Source organism: Saimiri boliviensis, chromosome 2, assembly GCF_048565385.1.
Source record: "Saimiri boliviensis isolate mSaiBol1 chromosome 2, mSaiBol1.pri, whole genome shotgun sequence".
Lineage (NCBI taxonomy): Eukaryota > Metazoa > Chordata > Mammalia > Primates > Cebidae > Saimiri > Saimiri boliviensis.
Window position 1 is genome coordinate 129,788,666 of NC_133450.1, and position 12,236 is coordinate 129,800,901.

The following is a 12,236-nucleotide window of genomic DNA, read 5'->3' on the forward strand; positions in this document are numbered from 1 at the left end:
CAAACTGGGTGATGAGTGAAACTCTGTCTTAAAAAAGATAAAAATGAGAGAGAGAGAGAGAGAGAGAGATTGACTCATGCATTCTTCATTAAGTCAATTGCATTTTTCAACTCTAGAATTTCTGCTTGATTCTTTTTAGCTATTTCAATATCTGTGAAATTCCTCTGTTAAGGTTCTGAATTCCTTTTCTGCGTTATCTTGAATGTCTTTAAATTTCCTCAGAACAGCTATTTTGAATTATCTGTCTGAAGGTCACATGTCTGTCTGTCTGGGATTGGTCACTGGTGCCTTATTTACTTTGTTTGGTGAGGACGTTTTCCTGGATGTTCTCAATGCTTGTGGGTATTTGTAAGTTGGTTTGTGGATGTTTGAAGAGTTAGGTATTTATTCTAGTTGTCACAGTATGGGCTTATTTGTACCTGTCCTTCTTGAGCAATTATTAGCTGGGTGTGGTGGCACGTGCCTGTGGTCCCAGCTACTTGGGAAGCTGAGATGGGAGAATCAGTTGAGCCCAGGAGGCGGAGGTTGCAGTGAGCCGAGATCACGCCATTGCGCTCCAGCCTGGGCAACAGGGTGAGACTCTGTCTCAAGAAAAAAAAAGGCATGGGGAGCTTGCACACATAAACATACACAAACACCCAGAGACACATGTACACACACAGACACAGACAGACATACACACACAAACGTACACAGACACACAAAAACACAAACACACGCACACAGATACACAAAAACATGGGCACACACAAATTGACAAACACACAGAGACACAAGTACACACACACACACACACACACTCCTTTTCTCTCCCCCTTCTCCCTTCTTTCTGCCCTGTGAGGATTTGAGGGACTTGTCTGCCACCTGTAGCCAGGAAGAGGGCCTCACCAGACACACGTCTCTTGGCAGCTTGATCTCGGGCTCCACAGCCTCCAGAACTGTGAGCCCTGCCTGTTCTTGGAGCCCCAGGTCAATGATAGTTCATTACAGCAGCCTACACTGACAGACACAGGGTCCATGTGGCCCCTCACAGGTTCAGGGCTGGAAGCCGGATCACACTGAGAATGCGTTCTCTGGCGCCCAGCACCAGAAGTATGTCAGTCGTGAAGAAAAGGTTTGAAATGTAGTGAGAAGTTTGGTGGTGGGAAGCGATTTCAGTCTTTAGAGATATAAAATTGTTAGTAGAATATTCAATGCTCATTGATACCCAATTAAAACAGTTCCACCTATCAGAAATACTCAGTAATATGGTGTATGTAATTTTTTTTTTTGAGATAGGTTCTCACTCTTTTACCTAGGCTGGAGTGCAGTGGCACAATCAAAACTCACTGCAGCCTTCACCTCCTGGGCCCGGGTGCTCCTCCCACCTCAGCCTCCACAGTAGCTGGGACTACAGGTGTACACCACCATGCCTGGCTCTTTTTTTTTTTTTTTTTTTTTTTGAGACAGAGTCTCACTGTGTTACCCAGGCTGGAGTGCAGTGGCACAATCTCGGCTCAGTGCAACCTCCACCTCCTGGGTTCAAGCGATTCTCCTACCTCAGCCTCCTGAGTAGCTGGGATCACAGGCACGCGCCACCATGCCAGTCTAACTGTATTTTTAGTAGAGACAGGGTTTCATCGTGTTAGGCAGGATGATCTTGATCTCCTGACCTTGTGATCTGCCCGCCTTGGCCTCCCAAAGTGCTGGAATTACAGGCATGAGCCACCGTGCCTGGCTGGTTTTCAATATTTTTTTTTGTAGAGGCAAGGTTTTGCCTAGTTGCCCAGGCTGGTCTCAAACTCCTAGACTCACACCATCCACCCACCTCAGCCTCCCAAAGTGTTGGGATTACAGGCATGAGCCACCATGCCTGGATGCTAGTGTATATAATTTTCGATGCACCATAACCATTTTAAATGAGAATTGCATACAATGTAGTTTATCAAAAACGATATTGTGTTTGTGGACACAAAGCTGTAGCAGATCTGTAATCAGCAAGTGCATCTGTGTGTAAAGGCGCATGCTTTATGCATACCAATGTGTCAGAGAAAACAGGACCCATAGTTGCCACCTATGCAGCAAAACAATCTGCTAAACAAGTGGTTTTCTGTAGCTTGGTATATCATAACAGCATTTATTTTAAAATGTAATAGAGACGGGGTCTCACTATGTTACCCAGGCTGGTCATGAACTCCTGGCCTCAAGTGATCCACCGGCCTCAGCCTCCCAAAGTACTGGGATTATAGGCATGAGCCGCTATGCCTGGCCATAGAACAGCAATTTTTAAAAAGCATTTGAGGCTGGGGGCAGTGGCTCACACCTGTAATCCCAGCACTGTGGGAGGCCGAGGTGGATGGGTCATTTGAAGTCAGGAGTTTGAGACCAGCCTGGCCAACATGATGAAATCCCCGTCTCTACTAAAAATATAAAAATTAGCCAGGCTTGGTAGCAGGCACCTGTAATTCCAGCTACTCCGGAGGCTGAGGCAGGAGCCGCTATGCCTGGCCATATAACAGCAATTTTTTTTTTTTTTAAACATAGAGTTTCACCATGATGGCCAAGCTGGTCTTGAACTCCTGACCTCAGGTGATGCACCCACCTCGGCCTCCCAAAGTGCTAGGATTACAGATGTGAGCCACCGCACCTGGCCAACAGCAATTTTTAGAAAGCATTTGAGGCTGGGGGCTGAGGTTGCAGTGAGCTGACATGGTGCCACTGCACTCCAGCCTGGGTGACAGAGCGAGACTCTGTCTCAAGAAAAAAAATACTGATAAATAAAAGAAAAGGCCGGGCAGGGTGGCTCACGGCTGTAATTCCAGCACTTTGAGAGGCCGAGGCAGGTGGATTGCCTGAGGTCAGGAGTTTGAGACCAGCCTGGCCAACATGGTGAAACTCTGTCTCTAGGAAAATACACAAAAAAAGTAGCCAGGCCTGGTGACGTGTGCCTGTAATCCCAGCTACTTGGGAGGCTGAGGGAGGGGACTCGCGTGAACCAGGGAGGTGGATGTTTCAGTGAGCCGATATCATGCCACTGTACTCCGGCCTGGGTAACAGAGTGAGACTCCATCTCAAAAATAAATAATTAATTAATTAATAAAGCATTTGAATTGCTCTTGTGTATGTTTTAATATCAAGTTTATTATGTTATTTTCACGATTATTAATGGGAAGGAAGTATCCTAAGGGAATCCACAAAGTTCAGTTAGAATATGAATGAAATGGCGTAAAAGCTGTTGTTTCAAGAATGGGCAATGGGAACCCAAAAGGGAGAGAATGGAGGCGGCTCCTTTAGAAAAGCATTATTATTACTGTTTGTGTTTGTGTTGTCAGAAAATGTGCAATTTGTTGTGAGTTGTTTTTTCATTCCAAATAAACATTAACTCACGCCTCCTCTTTTAGTCACAGTCGTGTATGGTCTTTCTTAAACGCAGCTCCGGGAACTGTGTCCGTTTCAGGCCCCCGCACACCGGATCTGCTCTTGCTGGGCTGTGCTCTCTCATGGCCTCTGCTCTATGACCTTCACAGCCCCCCTCAAGGATTCTCACCCTTATTTTATGAATGAGGAGTCCTCCCTTTGAGCACCTCCAGGAACCAGCTGGCTCTGGGCTCCCAGCCCTCGGCCCTCATGTTCTGGACCTGGCTGTGTAAAACGTGAGCAGAAGCACAGCCCTAAGTGGTCCGTGAGACCCGCTGAGCCTGAACCTTCTCTCTCAACCGTGTTATCTGGTTCTCACAAATCCCTCTGCAGTCTCAGAGCGGTTAAGCATCTTATCCAAGACCACCCTGCCAATGAGTGGGAGAGCTGGAATTTGAACCTGTGTCTCCCACTACAGGGGCAGTCAGCAGTCACCACGGCTCAGTCACCACGGGGGTCGTTATATAAAAGCTTTCAGCAGCGAGGAACAGAAAAGGGACAGTTTTGTTTCCCAACAAGTAGCTCAGAGGCAGGGGCTTCCAGGACGGATGCAGGCTCAGCTGCAGGCTGAGGAAAGGAGCCCAGACACCTCTTCCTCCTACCCTTCCCTTCAGGATGCCTGCTGCAGAGCCGGGCAGTGCCTCCTCACACAGGCACACCCGAGGGAGGAGAAGCAGTGTCTTTCACATCTGTCTCTTTTGCACAATATGCGTTTTTGATTTATTACAGTGTATATTAAATTGATACTTCAGGTGGGACATGGTGGCTCACACCTGTAATCCCAGTACTTTGGAAGGCCTAGGTAGGTGGATCACCTGAGGTCAGGAGTTTGAAACCAGCCTGGCCAATATGGTGAAATCCTATCTCTACTATAAATACAAACATTAGCCAGGCGTGGTTATGGGTGCCTGTAATCCCAGCTTCAGGAGGCTGAGGCAGGAGAATTGCTTAAACCCGGGAGGCAGAAGTTGCAGTGAGTGGAGATCATGCCATTACTCTCCAGCCTAGGCAACAGAGCAAGAATCCATAAAAAAAAAAAAAAAAGTCCAAAATAATCATTATTTTACATTTATATTTGATGGGTGATTTTTCTGTTTGTAAAATACTAGGGTTTTATTTTTGTCTTCTAGCATATTAGAGAAGTAATTCCATTGCCTTCTAGCTTCCATAGTTTTAAGCAAAAGTCAACATACAACCATTTCAATTCTCTGAAAATAGCATTCCTTTTTCTCTGGCTGTTTAAAAATTTTTTCTTTGTCTACGATTTCATCTAGTTGATGATGATTGCCTGGATGTGGCTTTGCATTTCTTCTGCTTAATTATGCTTCTGGGAGGTTCACTGAGCTGCTCAACTCTGTGAGTTGGTGACTTTCATTTATTATCATTGCCTTTTTAGAGAGATAGGGTCTTGCTTCATCATCCAGGCTGGAATGTAGTGGCACAATCAGGGGTCACTGCAGCCTCGATCTCCTGGGCTCAAGTGATCCTCCCATCTCGGGCTCCCAAGTAGCTGGGACTAGAGGCACATGCCACCATGCTCAGCTAATTTTTTTTTTTTTTTTTAAGATGGGGTTTCACCATGTTGGCCAGGCTGGTCTTGAACTCCTGACTTCAGGTGAGCCACCCACCTCAGCCTCCCACTGTGCTAGTATTACTGTGTCCAGTCCATGCTCAGCTAATTTTAAAAGTGGTTTTTTTTTTTTTTTTTTTTTTTTTTTTTGAGACAGAGTTTTGCTCTTGTTACCCAGGCTGTAGTGCAATGGTGCGATCTCGGCTCACCGCAACCTCCGCCTGCTGGGTTCAGGCAATTCTCCTGCCTCAGCCTCCTGAGTAGCTGGGATTACAGGCACGTGCCACCATGCCCAGCTAATTTTTTGCATTTTTAGTAGAGACGGGGTTTCACCATGTTGGCCAAGATGGTCTCGATCTCTTGACCTCGTGATCCACCCGCCTCGGCCTCCCAAAGCGCTGGGATTACAGGCTTGAGCCACCACGCTTGGCCTTTAAAGTTTTTATAGAGACGGTTTCACCATGTTGTTCAGGCTGGTGTTGAATTCCTGGGCTCAAGAGATCCCCCATCCTTGGCCTCCCAAAGTGCTGGGATTACAGGCATGAGTTGCTGCATCAGCTGAGTTGATGTAGTTATTTATTTATTTATTTAATTTTTTTTTTTTTTTTTTTGAGACGGAGTCTCACTCTGTCACCCTGGAGTTCAATGGCATTGTCTCAGCTTGCTGCAACCTCTCCTCCCGTGGTTCAATCAATTCTCCTGCCTTAGCCTCCTGCATAGCTGGGATTACAGGCACCCACCAGCATGCCTGGCTGATTTTTGTTTATGTTTTTTTCTGCAGAGACAGGTTTCACCATGTTGGTCTCAAACTCCTGACCTCGGGTGATCTATCTGCCTTGGCCTCCCAAAGTGCTGGGATTACAGGCATGAGCCACTGCGCCCGGCAGGTTGATACATTTAATCAGACTTCAGAAATACTTGCTTGGTCCTTGTTGCTTCTATTGCAATGTCCCTTTCTCTCTTTCATCACCTTCAGGGGCTGCCGTACGCATTTCACACGTCTCTTACACATAACTGTTGTCTTCCCTCACTGTTTTTCTCTCTGTGTTCATATTGGATATCTCGTACTGACCTGTCTTTGAGTTCCCTAATTCTACCATCTCTGCATCCTGACTGCTATCAAACCCATGCAATTAGCCCTCAGTTTCAGATGTTTTGTATTGCAGTACTAGAATGGCCTTTTATTTATTTTTATTTATTTATTTTTTAATTTTTTTTTTTTTTTTTGAGATGGAGTTTCGCTCTTGTTACCCAGGCTGGAGTGCAATGGCACGATCTCGGCTCACCGCAACCTCCGCCTCCTGGGTTCAGGCAATTCTTCTGCCTTGGCCTCCTGAGTAGCTGGGATTACAGGCACGTGCCACCATGCACAGCTAATTTTTGGCATGTTTAGTAGAGACGGGGTTTCACCATGTTGACCAGGATGGTCTCGATCGCTTGACTTCGTGATCCACCCGCCTCGGCCTCCCAAAGTGCTGGGATTACAGGCTTGAGCCACCGCTCCCGGCTTCATTTTTATTTTTTTCGAGACCAAGTTTCACTCTTATTGCTCAGGCTGGAGTGCAGTGGCGTGATCTCAACTCACTGAAACCTCCGTTTCCCAGTTTCAAGCAATTCTCCTGCTTCAGCCTCCCGAGTAGTTGGGATTACAGGTGGCTGTCACCACAGTTGGCTAATTTTTATTTTTAGTAGAGATGGGGTTTCACCATGTTGGCCAGGCTGATCTGGAATTCCTGACGTCAGGTGATCCGCCCACCTTGGCCTCCCAAAGTGCTGGGATTATAGGCGTGAGCCACTGCACCCAGCCTAGAATGGCCTTTTATAGACTCTGAGTCTCTATTGAAATGTTTTTAGCTTGCCATAGATCTTGTCCATCGCTTCCTCTATTTTGTTTAATATACAGAGCTGGAAGAAAAACTGGGGGGAACTGACATGAGAGAATTGCAGAAGGGATGAGACCCCAAATCAGTGTCTAAACTTTGCTGAATCTCTGGCTGACCACAAAACTAGACCCGAGCTGCAGACCCCAGGGTGCTCAGCAGAAAAGCAGAGAAGAGCCTGCTCTTGAAAGGCAGCTACACTGGATGAAATGTCTGAGTTTACTGCTTTTAACTTGCATAGGTTAGTGTATTCCCAAATTGTGTATAGCTTGGGTGGCAGAAGGCTGAAGACTTACTGGTGTGATGTGTCAGAGGAGAACCTGATGCTGGCAGAGAAACTGAGAATTAGGCGAGAAACCTCAGAAGCAAGGAAACCACAGACAGAATGAGCCCTTAAGTCTAGATGTAAACTCTGCTGAAATTCTTTTTTCTCTCTTTTTTTTTTTTTTTTTTTTGAGATGGAGTTTCACTCTTGTTACCCAGGCTGGAGTGCAATGGTGCGATCTCGGCTCACCGCAACGTCTGCCTCCTGGGTTCAGGCAATTCTCCTGCCTCAGCCTCCTGAGTAGCTGGGATTACAGGCACATGCCACCATGCCCAGCTAATTTTTTTGTATTTTTAGTAGAGATGGGGTTTCACCATGCTGACCACGATGGTCTCGATCTTTTGACCTCGTGATCCACCCGCCTCGGCCTCCCAGAGTGCTGAGATTACAGGCGTGAGCCACCGTGCCCGGCCTTCTCTCTTTTTTTTTTAGACAGGATCCTGTTCTGTCACCCAGGCTGGAGCGAGAGTGGTGCAATCATAATTCACTGCAGCCTCTACCCCTCAGGCTCAAGCAATCCTCCCACCTCAGCCTCCTGAGTAGCTGGGACTACAGGCATGTGCCACTACACAGGCTAATGTTTTATTTTTTAATTTTTTGTAGAGATGGGACCTCACTATGTTGTCCAGGCTGGTCTCAAGCTCCTAGTTTGAAGTGATCCGTTTGCCTTGGGATAGGGACATTTTCTATAAACAAAAACTGAGAGAAATTGTCAGCAACTGCTCTTCATCATAAGAAATGCCAAAGCAAATTTGGGGTAAATGGAAATGACCCTAGATGGCATCTCGGTTCTACAGATAGAAGTGGATAATAACAGAAGGGTACATATGTGGGTAGACTTATTAATAAAAGACTAGATGGGGGGCTGGTGGTGACCCAGCACTTTGTGAGGCCAAGGCAGGAGGACTGCTTGAGCCTGGGAGTTTGAAGCTACAGTGAGCTCTGATTGCATCACTGCCCTCTAGCCTGACAGAGAGAGACTCTGTCTCAAAAACAAGAAAAAAAGAAAGAAAAAGAAAAAGAAAGGACGTTACTATTTATTTATTTGTTACCATTTTTCTTTAAGAAATAGTGTTTCAGTCTGTCACCCAGGCTGGGGTGCAGTGGCTCAGTCATAGCTCACTGCAGCCTGATGCCCTGGAGACAGAACGGCTGATTGGGGACACAGCAAATTAGCCTGGGAGTCAGCGTCTTGAGGGGGCACATGGGGTTCTCCTGCCCCCAGCTCTGCACCTTCTGGTGACGTGCACAGCACAGCCCTAGCCCCAGACCAGACGTCCCCAAACTACGGCCCCGTGGGCCACATGCAGCCCCCTGAGGCCATTTATCCGGCCCCCCACCGCACTTCAGGAAGGGGCACCTTTTTCATTGGTGGTCAGTGAGAGGAGCACAGTATGTGGCGGCCCTCCAACGGTCTGAGGGACAGTGAACTGCCCCCCTGTGTAAAAAGTTTGGGGATGCCTGCCCCAGACCATCCACCTGTGCCCGTTCCTGGTGCCTGCTGCTGCGGGGTGCTACTGCAGACCTGGGGCTGCTGCTCACGCTTGCAAAGACCAGGGAAGGCCAGTCCCTATCCCCGCCCCTGATCTTCTGGCCATGCTAGGAAGGGTCATAACGTGATATTTTGAAAACATGAGCTCTATGTCCGAGAGTGTGGCCTGGCCCACTACCCTGGCCGTCTGGCGCCCTGACTGCTGTATTTTGGTGACTGAGCCTTTTTAGCCCACAGAGTATGTCACTTGCAAGATGTTTTGGATTGAAAAACCAGCCTGCAGAAGCCTATTCTTATCAGCTGTCCAGGGACAGTGGCTGAGCCTGGGGGCCTAGATGGGGCTCCCAGACTCTGCTCCTCTGTGAGCCAGGACTGACACTCGTGACCAGCCTCACCTCTTACCCACCTTTCTTTCTTTCTTTTTTTTTTTTTTTTGTTCTTGTCTTGAGACAGAGTGTAATTGGTTGCCCAGGCTGGACTGCAGTGGCCAAATTACTGCAGCCTCGGCCTCCTGGGCTCAAGTGATCCTCCCACCTCAGCCTCCTGAGTAGCTGGGACCACATGCATGTGCCACCAGGACTAATTTTTGTATCTTTTGTAGAGACAGGGTCTTGCTATGTGGCCCAGGCTGCTCAAGTGATCTGCCCGTCTCAGCCTCCCAAAGTGGTGGGATTATAGGTGCAAGCCACTGCGCTGGGCCTATCCACCTTTCAACTCCCTGCACACCACTGTCCCTGCCCTGGAAACACTGGCCACTGGGGGCTGGTCCTCTGTTGACCCCCTGAGCCAGGCTCCAGGTCTAGTCACCTGCTGTCTGCAGCACGAACCTTCCCGTGCCCGAGGTTGTGAGAGAGGGGGCTGCACCTGGGGGCTGAGGTGAGCCTGACACGCAGCCTGTGCATGGCCTGTGGGTCGCCCGTTCTGGCTCTGAAGTCCAGGGTACCACGCTGGAGCCACGGGGCCTCTGGGACCTCGGTGGGCCCTTGAGCCTGTGTGGTCTGACCCTTGCCTGTTTGAGGCCTGCTTCCCAGATGCCAGCAGAACGAACCAGGCCCTGTCCTCACTCCTCCTGCAGCTCAGCTCCAGGGGCCTCGGCCCTCTGCTCAGCTCATCCTCTGCTCCCAGTTGGCAGGGCCCCCACCCTGCCATGAGCGGGGATGCCCTGTGCCTGTCCCTCTGGGGTCTGGTTGCCTATTCCTGTCGCAGCACCTGCCGGGTGGCCAGGTGGAGTGGCTTCAGGGGTAAGGCCCCTGCTATTTTTAGCACTTTTGGCTCCTGTAAACACCTCTCCCAGCGTCTCTGGCCCTGGGAGCCTCCCCTCCCCAGCGCAGCTGGGACTGCGGCTGTCACACGTCCCTGCAAGGCCTGAAGGAGAGTCCCTGAAACTTCCTACATGCTGGCCATCTCCTGCAGCAGAGATCTGCGCTGCATTTCCAGTCCCTTCAGCCGCTTCCCCCCAGAGCCAGGCGCTTGGGCCCACCTGTGTGGTCAGGACCAGGCCATGCTTGCGGGCAACCATCGAGGCAAGTCCTATGCCAGGAATCAGGGCACTGAGAAGCAGGGCTCTGCACACAAGCCATAGGTGTCCCCACACGGCCACCACTGCGATCCTGGGGAGCAGCGGGCACTGCCAGGCATGCCACACTGCCCTGCACGGCAGCAGCCTCCGTGACAGCTTTGAGCAGACTCGAGCCTGTGCTGGGACGGCTCTTGGCGCTTCCTTTGCGATTGCTTTTCACTGTTTATCGAGACAACCCAGGCAGCATCTGGCAGGTGCGAATCCCAGGGGCTGAGCCCTGGGGAGGGGCAAGGACAGTGGCCCGTGGCTGCCGTCAGCGCCTGTCCCTGCGGCCTGGGCCCCCTAATCGTGGCGCCTCGGCTTTGGAATGTTCTGAGAGCTGTCAGAACTGACAGCGCTGCTGCTGCTGCTGCCCCTCCCGCCTGGCACACTTTCTGGCTAATCGTTCAGTTTGTTTTCCCAAAGCAGGTGGGGGCAGGGCCCTCCTCCATCCGTTATCTGGCTCTCATGGGGTGCAGGGAGGCACCATTCTGGTTTGGCTTGAATTAGCAGGAAACAGCAGGGAGCGGGGTTGAGATATTTGAATATCTGTGGCTGTGCAAACCCAGAATCAACAAATAGTCATCAGCAAATCAACAAAAATTACGCCAACAATCAACAGATAATAATACACCCAGAAATCACTGGTTCTGAGCACAGCTCAGCACTGCGACGTTTCTCGGGTCGTTTATGTCCTTCCTTGGCGCTCCCTGAGCCCCTCCTGTGTGCTGAGCCGAGTGCAGGGTGGGGGGGCCCAGTCCCCAGGGTTCACAGCCCAGGCTATGACAGATGTTGGTTCTAAAGACCCCTGAGTTGGTGTGCAGGCTCTTCATACACCCTTGTCAGATGGGAAGCTCACAGAAGCCGCAGGGCCCATCCCTCACTCTAAAGAGCAGAGTCAGGGCCAGGAGCTGGGTGCCGGTGGTTTCTCTGGGAGATTTACCTAGGGGTCTCCTGCAGGGAGGCTGGATGGGGCCACTGCAGGCCGGGGGATGGAGCTGGCCAGCTCTGTGGAAACCCAAGGCTCAGTTCCCCCTGGGGACCATATGGGGACCAATCATGTGTCCTGTGCCTCAGGACAGCCAGCAGATGTTGGGGGCTGGTGTTTAGCCAGGGACTCTTGACTCAGAGTTGAGGGTTGCCTTGGGGGTGACAACGCTCCAGCACTTTCCACTGTGAAGGGTCCTTCCTGGCTGCAGAGAAACCAGGGAGCCTGGGGGTCAGTTCACCCCTGGGCTGGTGTGGGCCTGACACAGGTCCTGGCCCTGTCTGGCACTGTCCGTCAAAGCTGCACGGAAAGCAAGGTGGTGAAGGAAGACAGGGAGGCAGGGAGCAGTCAGACCGAGGCTCAGGGCCAGCCTGTGGCATCTGGAAAAGAAGGTGGCAGGGATCGGGCCCAGTGGCTAATGTGGCAGGAGGCCTGTGGCACAGGAGCCCCAGGGAGTGAGGGCAGCACAACCCTTACAGCACCCGGAATGGCTGGTGGGCCCCGTGGAGAGCCCCCTGCGTGTCCTGTGCTGAATGCAGCACCTGCTGCAAAGCCCACAGGATGGTGACAGAGCAATCGGGGCGGGGGGTGGTCAGCAGGGGCTGGGGTGGTCAGGGGGTGGGGCCCTCGAGTGACTCCTGAGGCCCCTGGAGCAAGTTAAAGGTTGTCGGAAGTGGAGAAAGTTTGTGCTCTGAGCTGTGAGTGCTTGCTAGGGTGAGCTCCTGTCCTAGAACTGCGCCCTGGTGCTGCAGGAGGCGTAGGGCACAGGGTTTTTTGTTTTTGTTTTTGTTTTTGTTTTGAGACTAGGCTCCCTCTGTTGCCCAGGCTGGACTGCAGTGGCACAATCAACCTCCGCCTCCCGGGTTCAAGCAATTCTCCTGCCTCAGCCTCCCGAATAGCTGAGATTACAGGCGCCCGCCGCCATACCTGGCTAATTTTTGTATTTTTCAGTAGAGACGGTATTTCGCCATGCTGGCCAGGCCTAACCCTAATGCTAACCCTAACTCCTGACCCCAGGTGATGCGGA